This window comes from Hemitrygon akajei, chromosome 3 (assembly GCF_048418815.1).
Source record: "Hemitrygon akajei chromosome 3, sHemAka1.3, whole genome shotgun sequence".
Classification (NCBI taxonomy): Eukaryota; Metazoa; Chordata; class Chondrichthyes; order Myliobatiformes; family Dasyatidae; genus Hemitrygon; species Hemitrygon akajei.
In genome coordinates, this window is record NC_133126.1 from 13,108,835 (window position 1) to 13,124,370 (window position 15,536).

Here is a 15,536-nt window from a genome sequence, read left to right on the forward strand (position 1 = left end):
AGTCCTACAGTCAGGGATTGCAGCCCTAGAAGACATCAGTTCACCAGCATCCTCTTAAGGGCAACTAGGGATGGGCACCCACCTGGCTTCACCTATCATCTTCTAGCTTGTCCTTCCCTTCTCCAACCATGTGCTTATGGGCAATTAAACATAAGGGCTCAGCCTTTGAAGCCCATATCCTTTCATTGTATTTATATAAAAGAAATAGATAGCATCTCTTTAACCTCTAACTATTTAGATTTTTTTTATCTATATAGAGATTTTCGCATTTTTTCTCATTACATTCCATTTCATGGACATATGAGCTCTCACTAAACCTATTAATAGCCCTCTACAATCTCCTTAAGTCTTTCTCATAAAATGCCTTCCAACCTGCCTTTAGATCATCATTGTTTCTTGGAAGTTTGTAACGGAGTTTTAAGGATGGATTGCAAAGGCAGTCCTTGGGTTCTGGAGGCAAGGGTTGGTCTGGTTTTGCTCGCAGCTTGCTCTGCTGTCCACTGCACTATGGCTGAGGCTGTGGGCCTGCTCTGGCTCTTCTGGGCTTTGTGTCTACGGATTCAACTCATTCTGAATGCTGTTGCTTGCTTTTATTGTTTGCCCAGTTTGTGTTTTTCACTCTCTCTGCACGTTGGGTGTTTGTTGCTCCTTTTTGTAATGGGCTCTTTTGAGTTTTTCGTGTAAGGAGATGAATTTTAAGGTTGTATAGCGTATACATACTTTGATAATAAATGTACTTTGAACTTTTGAACTTTGAACTTTTTAATCCCCTTTGAAAAAATTGATAGCCCATGTAGCTGGGCTTAAGTCTTAAGGCTTAAGTTATATGGTTATAAGTCAGTCTCAAAGTAATTCTGGAGGTAGGGAATGTTCAAGGTATTTGTAAAGGCCCACCATCAGCCAAATTTCAGCTTCCCGGTGGAAGTCAGCACTGGAGACCTCGAGGTAAGAGTGGCTTTCGTGACCAGACAGCCAGAGATCTCGAGCAGCTTCAGTGGTGGTTGGTCATTCTGGGGGCAGTAGGACAAGGGTCCTGCTGGACAGGGACTGAAGGAGAAGAAAGTAAAAGGAAAAAAAACATGGAAATGATAAAACACTTGCACAGGAATGTAAGGTGTGCAGCCTATAACTTATCAAATATTTTTCATAACATTTTTGGAGTGGCACTCTAGCATAGTGGCACATCACTTTCCAGTGGCAGACTCTGTAAGGAGTCTGTATGTTTCCCCGTGACCGGAGTTTTCTCCGGGTGCTCTGGTTCCCTCCCACATCCTAAAGACGTACGGATTAATTGGTCGCATGGCTGCAACTGGGTGGCACAGGCTCGTTGGGCCGGAAGGGCCTGTTACTGTGCTGTATCTCTAAAACGAAACTTCTGAACATGCAAATGGAAGTTAATAAATGCTTATAGTGTGTATGTGATCATTCAGCCTGGTTGAGAGAATCAAGGGATCAAGTCAGTCCTACATCCAGCCTGATGGAGGAGGGGAGGTCTGAGCACATCTATAGGGTTGGCATCATTTTCTCTATAATGTCATACCTATTGATTCAGGAGTGTTAAACAGCCTAATACTTTTTCTGGGAAATGGAAGGGCACTCTGATTTTGTCTCTTGGCTTTATCCAACATGATGTATTGTATACCAATGTATGTATTGGATGAAGGGTCTTGGCCCGAAACGTCAACTGTACCTCTTCCTATAGATGCTGCCTGGCCTGCTGAGTTCCACCAGAATTTTGTGTGTTTTTATTGTATACCAATGTTTCTTTGATCATTTGGAAGAAATTAGGACAGGTTAAAATCGACCCAACATTGTGGGCCAAATGGCCTGATCTGTGCTGTACTGTTCTAAATTCTATGTTTAAAAGCAGCATCTGCATTTTAGTGACAGAAGCATCATCAGGATTTCAGATTTCCACCATTTTCAACTCTTGTCCTGATGAAGGGTCCTGGCCTGAAACGCCGACGGTTTATTCAAAGATGCTGCCTGATCTGCTGAATTACTATGTGTGTTGCTCTGGATTTCCAGCATCTGCAGAGTCTCTCATGTTTAGTATTTCCAACTCTTTGCCTTGTCTGCACCAATTAAGAGTTTGGGTTTCTCCAGCATTTTGAATCATTCTCCATCACCAGACAATTCAAAGGGCTGTGAATATTGGAGCCATAATTCCAGTAACACTGTGTTGCTTTTGAATTCTGACTTTATCTGTGAAATTATAAGATGCTTATCATGTTGCTGCTGTTCTCCCCTCCACTGCAACACATTTACAGCTCAAAAACAGGTCCTGCAGTCACTCAGGCCTTTGTCAGGCTTTATTTCCCTCTGTTTCATTCTCCCTTGTGTGTTTATCCTCCTCTCCCTGAAGCTCCCCACATTATCATGAATTTTACAACATTATCCCACACTGAGGAAAAAGGTCCCTCCTGAACTCCTGTTGAATTTATTAGTAGGTACCTTACATTTATGTTTTTACTGCTGCTCTCACAATTCATTCAAAGCATTTCATGCATTTGAATTTTGGATTAATTTTAAAGTTATGAGGTTTTAATTATTTTAAATATATAAATTATCTGTTTCCACTTCACAGATAAAAGGTGTTAAATACTCATGGCTGAACAGACCCATCAAATCATTTACCTGATCTACATATTAGTTAACTGTGTTACGGTGGATGAATCGGGGTAAAGTAACAGACATTTCAATTTATACTTTTTAGTTTCACTGCCAAATTTAGTACCTACAGAATTCAGTAGAGGAGGCAACTAAGCATAAAACATTTGGGAATCAAAGCCTGAGGCCCTTATAGCAACGTTATTGCTTCCTCCTTTATACATACAGTACATGCATGTATTTATAGTCTTATTACACACACACACACACACACACACACACAATATATATATGTGCAATACATAATAATACAGAAAAAATAAGTCAATTGCAGTAAGTATATATAAAATTATAAAAAGTGCAAGAACAGAAAGAATATAAAAAAAAGTGAGGTAGATGTTATGGGTTCAATGTCCTTTTAGGAATCAGATGGCAGAGGGAAAGAAGCTGCTCCTGAATCGTTTCAGGCTTCTGTACCTCCTTTCTGATGGTAACAGTGAGAAAAGGGCATGTCCTGAGTGATGGGTGCCCTGAATAATGGACGCCGCCTTTCTGAGGCACCGCTCCTTGAAGATGTCTTGTATACTACGGAGGCTAGTGTCCATGATGGAGCAGACTAATTTTACAACTTTCTGCAGCAAGCAGGTGTACCTAATAAAATGGCCACTGTGTGTATATGCACACGTACGTACTGTATATGCGCACACTCACATACACATACTGTATATAACAATTCACATATGTGGGCAGTCTGGAAATGAAGTTCATCTCAAACACAAGTGGCTCATTGAAAGCAACTTTGACAAATGAGAACCAGGAATGAAAGATCCCTCCAGTCAATGTTTGGAGCTGCAGAGAAGTCTTTCGCTGAACATGAACCAGACACAATGTAAATTGCAGCTTATTACACCTGCTTCACAGTGAGGCCCAGTTTTGGGGGAGTGATTTTCTATGCACCAATAATGCTGAAGAAATGATAAACCCAAAATTATACCAGGCTGATTTTTGATCCCTCTGGCAGGTGTCTTAACACAAGCCACATGTCCCTCAGGTATGGACAAGGAAATCTGAAATACAAAGCCAGATAGGAATGAGCAGGCAGGACACGGACAAATTTGCATCAGCACTGAGGATTTTTCAGTGGAAACCTGACAGCTAATAATAGATTAAATCTTATGAATACCCATGTTTACAAAAGCCCTTCTGTGGAGCCAGAAAATGCTGGAGAAGTCCCTAGGTCCTGGGAGCTATCATGCCAGTTGTCCCAAGGTCCCACTCCAAACCTTCTCCTGGGACTCTCCCTCTGGGTGCTGCTGTGGAGCTGTGCCTCCCAATATTTGGACTGTGAAGGTGAAACAGGTGGTATCAGCTCACGCATAAAATTCTAATGAATTACTGTACACGACCAATTTAGGTCCAGCCGCAGGTCTCTCACTGGGGCTTGTAAATTTATCCCCAAAGGATTGTGGAAGAAACGGTGAGGGACGCATGTTGCTCATAAAGGAGGGAAAGCACAATTTGGTTCAATTGATTCTATCAGTCAACAAACTGGATGGCACCAGGATTATTCAACAAGGTGTTCAGAAATAGCTGTAAAATCCTTAGCTGTGTCATTAGGGAAACAGAGTGACAACAGAAGGTAGCTGTGCTGAAGTTTCCTAAGTCATCCGACATTGTCTTGACTAGCATAGTCTCCCCATGATGGTGTGAGGTTCCTCTGGGTACTCCAGTGTTCTCCCACATTCTAAAGACATATGTATGGGTTACTAGGTTAATTGGTCACATGGTTGTAACTGGATGGCGCGGGCTCTTTGGGGAAAAGAGCTCGTAACTATGCTGTGTCTCAAAAACATTTAAATAAGGACCAGCTCTTTTGGCTGAGATTTAGGAGTGAATCATGTTATTTAGTTCAGAATAGTAAATGTACAGGTTTGTAGCATTAGCACACTGCATTCTGCCGTTGAAATTCAGTTTCAATGAATAGGCTGAATTTCAGAGAAAATGACAAAGTACAGATGATGGGACATACAAAGAGTGAACTCCTACTCTTTAGAAATTTATTAAAGGTTCAAGATTCAACCTCCAAGAGGATCACAACCTTGATGTGGCTTGGAAGCTTGTGTGCCTCAATGACCCAGAGAGTTATGTAAACCGGAGTCAGGGCTTTATGCTTTGGCACCCAAGCCAAACAGGTCAAACGATAGAGGACAGACTAAGAGTGGTCCACCGGTCTTCCAGGTTTAGAGGCTCAGGTCAAGACTAACAACCCTGACTGGTAAAACAAAGCTATTACCGAAACAGCAATAAAGAAACCGCCACATCTGAGTGTGGCGGTATTCTCGAGTCTCCAGGCGGGACTTGCATGACTGACAGCGGTGAAAACCAAGGGGAAGCTACTGATATGATGAAGGAAGCTGTGAACACCACCAGAGATGGAGGATCTTCATGGCTGCCCTAAACACCAGTGGGACAATGGGCAGTAACGTTCAAGATTCAAGATTACTCAATGTCATTTCCAGTGTGAGGAGAACAGTCTGATCCTTTATGATGGCACAAGCCTCTTTCAGGCACCTTTCTGTATATATGCCCTTAATGGCAGGTAGGCTGGTGCCATAGGCAGTTTTGACTCCTGTGTCTGTCACAGTGCAGTTTCCATATCATGCATAGAAGAAGAAATCCTTCAATCCTTATATCCTGCTCAGACAACTATCCGATTGCAACCCTTCTCTGCTATGTCCCATAGCTTTTGAAATCTTTATCTTCCAAAATAAGATGAGAGTTCATTCCCCAACGAGACTTCCGACTACCTCCTACAGTTTGGAAAACCTGTCGGGTAAATGTTTCATTCTCTCTCTCTTTCTAACAAAAGTGCACCAACGCGACACCACAACCGACGGCGGCTGGTGGAACTGCAGTGACCGCAAAAAGACTTTTAAATATCCAGTAAACAATATATATCTACATTACCCCTAGACAACTGTAGAGCTTATTTCTAATTGATTATTACTATACCTGTGCTTTAGATTGAGTTGTGACGACGTATATGATCTGAATGTTTTGTATTAACCATACGTTTGTGCCCCTTTATAAATAAAAACGTTTGAAAATTTTTACATCAGGCTTCGGTGGATCCATCTATCTTTGCTGGAAAACTACCCGGTTACTTCCAAATACTAATTCATTTTCTTTTTTTAAAAATTGGCACTCCTGAGGCCTCAACAGTTAGAATCAGGTGTTTCATCAGCTACTTGAGGAATATACTCGAAGGGTCAACTCAAGTAGAACGGTCCTTCTTTAATCATGATCAACAGTACAGAACATTTGAATTTGACATCTATGCTGAAGCATCAGAACACTTCTTGAATACTATCGGACAAATGTGTGCATGGATCCTCCATTTTGGATAATTGTTTGAGCCCTGATACCACCTCATTGCACATATTCCCGAGCAAGACACATAATATAAGATAGGTTTCTTCAACCCAATCAATTTGAAGTTCAGGTTTAATGTCATTCAACCGTACACATGTATAAAGCCAAATGAAACACTGTTCCTCCAGACTAAGGTGCACATCACAGTACATATAAATCACACACATCACATAAAGTAATAGTACCACAAATTAATGAACAAATATTACGGTGCATTTGCACCATAAGTTAAAAAGTAAACAGTATAATGCAACTGGCATTTCATTTGAGATGAGAAGCAGATGAGGGCAGGGAGTTCAGTAGTCTTATAGCCAGAGGGAAGAAGCTGTATCCCATCTTAACAGCCCTTATCTTAATGTTTAGGTACCTCCTGCCTGGTGGTAGGGGAGATGTATTAGTAGATACTGTAGATTTCTGCCAGTTACACTAATCAAATGGAGTTCTCAACTGTGATTGATTCCTTCAGCAGCATCACAGATTAAATCTCACCTATGTTAAAATGGTACGATAAACCCTGAGGAAGATAATCTATTGGATTATGTCAGCATGTGTTCCAGTGTGGCAGGGAGTGATAGTTGGTAATCTAAGATCACCAGCCTTTGGGCATGCAAAGATGAACAAATATTCATTTTTGATCATCTCTGCAGTTTGTTGGGTATTTTCAAGCAAAAGGGGATAGTTTGAAGATTTCTTTCCTCATTCATTCTTTCTTTCTTCCTTTATTCCTTCCATTCTTACTTATTTTTATCTTTCTCTGTCATTCTCTCTTTCTTGCTCTTCCTCTCTCAGTCTCTGCTTCTCTTTTTTTGTCCCTTTTACTCATGTTCTTGCAGTCCATTCTCCATCACTCTTCTTCCTTTCCTCTGTTTTTCTTTTGTTTCTTTAATTCAAAGCAGAACATTAATTACCACTATATAGGGATGGCAGTAAGATGTACTTAATACCATTCTGATGTACCACATGGCATTAATCACGTTTTACGCCAGATTAGAAAAAAACATCTCATTTCAAACAACCCTACCATAGTATAAGTAAGATGGAAATATTGTCCAAACTCCATTACTACTGTTATCATCATCATTATATGCCAAGTTGTATGATGTGGGCGATCATGGTCTATATGACCATAACTGTTCTTGTAAATTTTTCTTACAGAAATGGTGTGCCATCGCCTTCTGTAGAATTTTATATCGTTCCCCATCTTTTAAGCCTTGTTTAGCCTTTCAGTTGCTAGCTTGTAGATCACCCTGGGCAAGGTGTAGCTCCTGCTTAAACCAACTCCGCCCCCATCATGTGAAGCCATGAATGGTCTTATGAGCAGCTGATGCATGTCATGTGTCCTGGTTTTGCAACCACTGGCACCAAGCAGACAACCTCTGAAGAGCTGATAGCTGGGGTAAAGACACTGTCCAGAAGAAAGCAATGGCATGTCTTGAAGTTCTAAAACTTCCCTTTCCTCATTGAAATTAAAAGACCTATTTTCATAAAAGTATTGACTGGCTATAAAGTGCCTGAAGCTGCCTTAAGGTTGGACGAGAACCTGTATAGATGCAATATCAACTCATGCAAAGTTGAATGGTCACTTTCTGCAGCAGCTTTGCTGAGTGCTTCTCAAAGCAAGAGAATCCTCAAACAACTGAACAAGTTTCTCAGAGGCAACTTCATCTTTTATTCACATACAACGCTCTAATTGATGGACCAAAGGAAGGGCCAAATGTGTCTGAATACACCCCTACAAATCTGATGCGGATCATCTGTAAATATACTATACCCCTGGAAAGTGTGGTCAAACTAACACACAAGTTCTCCTAACTGCATTGAAATATCCAGCCCAGACAAGACACAATGCACATGTCCTTTTTTTTACCGGGGTTGAAGTATAGGGTTTTTCAGCAGTTAACTTCTGAGAAGGTCTCTCACAGGACCATAGAGGGATTCCTCAACTCTTGACAAAATCTTGAACTGGATTGGAATTGTTGAAGTACATTTGTCCTCTTTGGCACCGTGCTGCTCCGTCCCCTCCACTACAGGTCTATCTCCAGTCCGATACACCCAACTTGGTATGGCATTCATTGATTCAATTATTATTGTTATCTTATTATGAATTTAGTGAGTATTCCCACAAGAAAGTGAATCTCAGGGCTGTATATGGTGACGTATATGATAAGTTTACTTTGAACTTTGAATGTTCTTCCTGTGTGCACATGGGTTTCTTCTGGGTGCTCCAGTTTCCTCCCACAGTCCACATACCAGTTAGTAGGTTAATTGTCCTGTGATTAGATTATGTTTAAATAGGTGGCTTTCTGGCAGTGCAGCTCATTAGGCCAGGAGGGCCTGTTCTATGGTGTGTCTCTTAATAAATACAAAAATAGATACTCATCTTCTTTGCCCTGTAGTAAATGCCCTTTCTCATGAGGAACAGAATTTTCCAAGTGGGAAACTTGAGACTTCCAAGTCCCAATCTCTTACTATCCCTTCTTTCAGTTAGGCCTGACAAAGGGTCTCAGCCCGAAAAGTCAATTGTACTTCTTCCTATAGATGCTGCCCGGCCTGCTGCGTTCCACCAGCATTTTGTGTGTGTTGCTTGAATTTCCAGCATCTGCAGATTTTCTCGTGTTTGCGTTTCCAAGTGGGATGGGTGTGGTGGAAGGGAGGGAGCAGAGAGATGATCAAAATACTGTATATCTAACTAATTTACTTCAGAAATCCGTATTGTGATATACAGTTTTGTCAGTACACTCCAGTTTAAATCAGGCAGCCCACATATCGCAATCTGTCCTGTTGAAACTATCCAATCTATTCCGGATCAATTTAATTCCTTAAAATAGAGCCATTGGTCACAAAGGTCAAGCCAAGTCCATTTTGTGGTATGCATGCAAGGAAAGTTTGACCTGCACACCCCACCCGCTCACTTGACAGACCACTCCCCTCTCCCCCCCTCACGCCAAGTTGATGATCAATGCCTGAAAATCAAAAAGGAAATTCGGAAGTCAACGCATTGTGTTTGAAGACTGAAGATTGGAGACCGGAGGACTGGCCCCTGGAGTTGTGTGAAGGGGAGGAGGGTGAAAAGGAGCCTATTTTGCTGTTGTTTTGTTGCTTATTGTGTTATGTTTTGTTAGTTTCCTAGCTCTCCTCAGCATTGTGGGCATGCTATGTTGGCACCAGAATGTGTGGGGTGATACTTGTGGGCTGCCTGCAGCGTATCCTTAGATGTGTTAGTAAACACAAATGAGACATTTCACTGTATGTTTTGATATGCATGTGATAAATAAATCTGAAGCTGAATTTCCTTCTGAAACATATAATGTGCAGGCTGGTATCAAAGAGTTCCGTGGTGGTTACCACATTTCAATGGGACTTAGTGGGACTTCCCGGAGGCCATTTTATTTTCCATTTCCATTCCTGTCCGATGTGTTGGTCCATGGCCTCCTCTTCTGCCAAGAGAAGGCCCCCTCTGAATGGAAGAGCAACACCTTATATTCCAACCTGAAGGCATGAATATCAATTTCTCCTTCCTATAAACAAACTTCACCCTGCCCCACTTTCTTCTATTCCCCACTCTGACATTTTACTCCTCACCTGCCTATTACTTCCCCCTGGGTCTCCCTCCTCCTTTCCTTTCTCCTATGGTCCTCTCTCCTCTCCTATCAGATTTTTCTTCTCCAGCCCTTGACATTTCCCACCCACCTAGCTTCACCTCTCACCTTCCAGCTCTCCTTCTTCCCATCCCTCATCTTTTTATTCTGGCATCTTCCCCCTTCCTTCTCAGTCCTGAAGCAGGGTCTTGGCCTGAAATGTCAACTATCTTTCATTTTCATAGATATTGCCTGACCGGCCATGTTCCTCTAGTATTTTGTGTACATTGCTTTAGATTGGCAACATCTACAGACTTTTCAAACCTTGTGTTTTTCCGAAACATGGCTGACGGCTAACATCCCGGATGTAAATGTAGAATTACCTGGTTTTACTACGGTAAGATTTGACAGAGATGCCAAAAAGTGTGGGAAGAAGAAAGGAGGGGGACTCGCTGTCTACATTAACGAAAGATGGTGTAACCCCGGGCATGTGAGTACAAAGATCTCCGTTTGTGAAAGAGATATTGAGCTGATCGCCGTGAGTATGAGGCCATATTACCTGCCTCGAGAATTCGCAAGCGTCATTGTGGTGAATGTGTATGTCCCGCCGCGTGCCGACGCAATGGTAGCGTGTGACATCATCAGCTCCGCTGTTGCTAGGCTTCGGACACAGCACCCTGAGGCACTGGTGATAATTACAGGGGACTTCAACCATGTGACTTTGGACAAGACACTACCTGCTTTCTCCCAGTACGTGGATTGCTACACCAGGGGTAATAGGACTATTGACCTACTGTATGCAAACGTAGAGGAGGCATATAGTGCATCCCCACTGCCTTCATTGGGGAAAGCTGATCACAACCTGGTTTTGTTACAGCCCAGATATAAATCAATTGTGATGAGGCATCCCACTACCACACGCTCTTTTAGGAAGCTGAACAGGCCCTGAGAGACTGCTTCGGTACTACTAACTGGGATGTACTGCAAGGGGGGGCTCTGTGGGGGCGTTGAGGAGGTCACTGAATGCACAATGGACTATATTAACTTTTGTGTGGATGCAGTTGTCCCTGTTAGAACTGTTCGCTGCTATCCCAATAATAAGCCCTGGATCACTAGTCACATCAAAGGCCTCCTAAACCAGAAGAAGAGGGCCTTTAAAGATGGTGATTGGTTGGAGCTTAAAAGAGTTCAGAAGGAACTCAGAGTACAGATAAGGGGGGCAAAGGAGCAGTATAGGAGGAAGCTAGAACAAAAGCTGCAGAAAAAAAGCATGAAGGAGGTGTGGGATGGGATGAAGATCATCACCGGATGCGGTGCAAAGCGGGGGGCGAACATAAGTGGAGATGTGGAGAAAGCGAACCAGCTGAACAACTTCTTCAACAGGTTCGACAGCTCAATCTCATCCTCACCGCAGAAATCCACACCAGGCTTACTTCCCTCACAGGAAAATAGCCACTCACAGGAGACCTTGCCCACGCCCAGGATTACGGCTGCACAGGTGGAAGGTCAACTGAGGAAGATCTGTACCAGCAAGGCGGCTGGACCGGATGGAGTTTCCCCACGATTACTGAGGGCCTGTGCGACTGAGCTGGGAGAACCACTACAGCGCATCTTTAACATGAGCCTGGAGCAGAGAAGAGTACCCAGACAGTGGAAAACATCCTGTATTGTCCCGGTACCGAAGAAACCACAACCAAAGGAGTTGAATGACTTCAGACCTGTTGCCTTGACGTCGCACGTGATGAAGACCATGGAGCGGCTGATAATACAGAATCTGAGGCCACAAACCAGGCACGCCCAGGATCCTCTTCAGTTTGCGTATAAGGAGAAGGTGGGAGTGGAGGATGCTATCACGTATTTGCTGCACAAATCACTCTCTCACCTAGATGGGGTCAGTTGTGCTGTGAGGATTACATTCCTTGACTTCTCTAGTGCCTTTAACACCATCCAGCCCAAGATCTTAAGGCACAAACTAACGGAGATGGGAGTAGACTCTCACATGGTGGATTGGATAGTGGACTACTTGACAGATAGACCTCAGTATGTGCAGTTGGGAGACTGTAGGTCTGACACGGTGGTCAGCAGCACAGGAGCGCCACAGGGAACCGTACTCTCTCCGGTCCTGTTCACCCTGTACACATCAGACTTCCAATATAACTCGGAGTCCTGCCATGTGCAGAAGTTCACTGATGACACGGCCATAGTGGGGTGTGTCAGGAATGGACAGGAGGAGGAGTATAGGAAACTGATACAGGACTTTGTGATATGGTGCAACTCAAACTACCTGCGTCTCAATATCACCAAGACCAAGGAGATGGTGGTGGACTTTAGGAGATCTAGGCCTCATATGGAGCCAGTGATCATTAATGGAGAATGTGTGGAGCAGGTTAAGACCTACAAGTATCTGGGAGTACAGTTAGACGAGAAGCTAGACTGGACTGCCAACACAGATGCCTTGTGCAGGAAGGCACAGAGTCGACTGTACTTCCTAAGAAGGTTGGTGTCATTCAATGTCTGTAGTGAGATGCTGAAGATGTTCTATAGGTCAGTTGTGGAGAGCGCCCTCTTCTTTGTGGTGGCGTGTTGGGGAGGAAGCATTAAGAAGAGGGACGCCTCACGTCTTAATAAGCTGGTAAGGAAGGCGGGCTCTGTCGTGGGCAAAGTACTGGAGAGTTTAACATCGGTAGCTGAGCGAAGGGCGCTGAGTAGGCTACGGTCAATTATGGATAACTCTGAACATCCTCTACATAGCACCATCCAGAGACAGAGAAGCAGTTTCAGCGACAGGTTACTATCGATGCAATGCTCCTCAGACAGGATGAAGAGGTCAATACTCCCCAATGCCATTAGGCTTTACAATTCTACCGCCAGGACTTAAGAACTTTTTAAAAGCTATTATTAATGCTTTTTGAGATAGTGATTTAGATGCATATCATATTTTTTACTGAGTTAAGTATTGTATGTAATTAGTTTTTCTACAACAAGTGTATGGGACATTGGAAAAAAGTTGAATTTCCCCATGGGGATGAATAAAGTATCTATCTATCTATCAAATTCCTTCTTCTCCAGCCTTTGACCTTTCCCAACTCCCGTCTTCATCTATTACCTTCCAGCTGGCCTCTTTCCTTTCACGCTGCCTTTTTATTCTGGCATCTTCCCCCTTTCTTCTCAGTCCTGAAGAAGGGTCTCGACCCGAAACATCAACTGTCCATTCATTTCCATAGATGCTGCCTGACCTGCTGAGCTCCTCCGGCATTTTGGCTGTGTTGCTCTGGATTTTCAGCACCTGCCGAATTCCTCATGTTTATAATGATCATATTTTAGTTTTGTAAAAGTCGTAATTTAGTAGGAGAGTGTCAAAGCATGCAGCAGCAATAGCTGAGCACACCACTTGCTTCACACTGGATGGTGGTCATTGCTGCCTGATGCCTTATCAGGGGCTTAATTTCAACGCAAATCCTCCAGGGTGTTGCTTCATCTTCTGAGCCCATGCCAAGAGAATTCTCATCTTCCCACTTGTCTGCAGGCACTTTGGAGGTTCTAATACGGCTGGCTTGATACTATTAATCCTGCTTCAAGTTGATACATGCAAATGCTGGCGGGAAAAAAACATAGTGAGAGTGGAAAATGAAAAAAAACCTGAAAGCGTCCAAGTAACTGTAGTGAGACTGATCCTAATTTTAACCCAAACTAACCCTTTGCCATCAGTTTTTAAAAATTTATAACACACCTTTGTGCACTCACATCTCCTGATAAAAGAACATTTACCCAATACAGGCAGTACATTATGGCAAGGCTCTGTTATTAACAGCATCATCCACACTAAGAGACCCAGCAGCCTTCCCAATTAACTTATTTGATTGAGCTCAGTAAAAGCAATCACATTTATTTACCTTAGCCGTATTTCCTTTTGTTTAAACCTGAATGAACTCCAGTAGTTATTGTTTGACCTGACACAGGCAGATCAGGCTGTATCAGAGAAAAAAATAAAATGACTGCAAAGGGAGATAAGAAAATTACTGCTGTTCATGACATTGTAACTTAAGTGCTGGATGCAATGTTGAGTTGATCCTCTTTAAAGAGTTATATCATGCAACATAGTGGTCTCTGTATGTATAATAGTGGGAAATGGGGTCAATGTAGATTACTACTTGATTGCAGGTATGTGGTAGACCAAACTGTCTGCTTCTTTGAGTTGACAAAGGAGCAATGTTTAGGATAGATACTGGAGGAAAATCTACAAACCGTTCGCCAGGACTGAACCAGGTCTCAGTCTGATACAGTGATTGTTCATTTCCTTCCATAGATGCTGCTTGATCTGCTGAGTTCCTTCAGCATTTGTGAGTGTTGATCCAGAATTCTAGCATCTGCAGACTCCCTTGTGTCCTGCCTTAGGACAAAATTTTCCAGGAAGATTGATGATTGATCTATTTATTTATATATAATTTATTTAGATATTCAGCACGGAACAGGCTCTTCTGGCCCAATGAGCTGTGTTGCCCAGCAACCCACCCATTAGTTACGTGAAGCCATGCAAGCAGGTTGGTGGATGGTCATACGAGCAGCTGGCGCACACAACAATCCTGGTTATGCAACCACCGACACCAGGCAGGCAATCACTGAAGATTATTGATAACGGCTGGGGTCGCCTGTCTTCTAAAGACATTTCCCAGAAGAAGACAATGGCAAACCACTTCCGTAGAAAAAATTGCCAATAACAATCATAGTTACAAGACCATGATGGTCCACTTCATATGACACAGTACGTAATGATGATGATGCCCAATCAGAGGGGGTAAAAGTGAAAATGTCCAGAGTTGGTGAAATCTTTGATTGTGCTGGCTGTTTTACTGAGTAGCAAGAAGCATATACAGAGTCTAGAGAGGGGAATCTGGTTGCTGTAGTGAGCCGTGTTGTGTGTCCACAGCTCTCTGCAGGCTCCCGTCGTCGGTAGGTCGCATCTGGAATTTTCAGTTAGCGGACAATTTCCCTCCATATTGGGAAATCATGTACGTGACAAGTTACAGCAGTGGCTTGCCTTTGCCTTCTGCCGGGTGAGTTTTTTTAAAGAGATCATCAGCTCTTAACCCAGCACGGATGGAAAGCATGCAAGGGAGCTGGCCAGATTCGACCTCGGGACCTCTCCCCCCCCAGTCCAGCACTGATGCCACTATGCCACCAACCAGTTTCACTCTCTAGGGCAGTGCAAATGCCACTATCTGCTTTACAAAATATTAACATTCTCTGTATCTGATAACAACCTTTGAAATGGTTTAGGAGCTCAGGATTTTCATTCATCTCTATGACTCTATGAATAAGACAAATGCATGAAAGACATACCATTGCAATCATGTTGACACACGAGAGAATTCAGTTGCTGGAAATCTAGAGTAAAACACACAAAATGGTGGATTAAGGTCGGATGAAGGGTTTTGCTCAAAATGTTGACTTTTCATTTCCCTCTACATGTTTTCTTCCTGACCTACTGAGTTTCTCTACTGTTTTGTGAGTAAGCATGTTGAAATTTGCTTCTGCAATTTCATTGGTGGCTGCAGAACTGAACCTTAATAATGACTATCTACAAATAAGCATTACTATATAGTGAATTTAGTGCATTCAACAAAGAACCAGTTCCTCAACAGGGAATATCTCAAGTGATTAAATCGAAGTAGCTTTTTGTGGTTATTGTGCAAGAGCTGATTTTTATAGCTAAAATTGCACCGATGTAGAATAGCAAATTCACTACTTGGTCAATGTTAAAAGTTAGTCAGTGGACTGCTGAACACCTAACCATTATCTCTATTGCAAGATCTGGATGAGTGCAATCTCATAGGGCCGAAAAGAGCGAAGGCCTGAAATACTTAACTGTAACTAAGAAATCAATGTCACAAGATAGAATAAACTATTTGCTGGTGG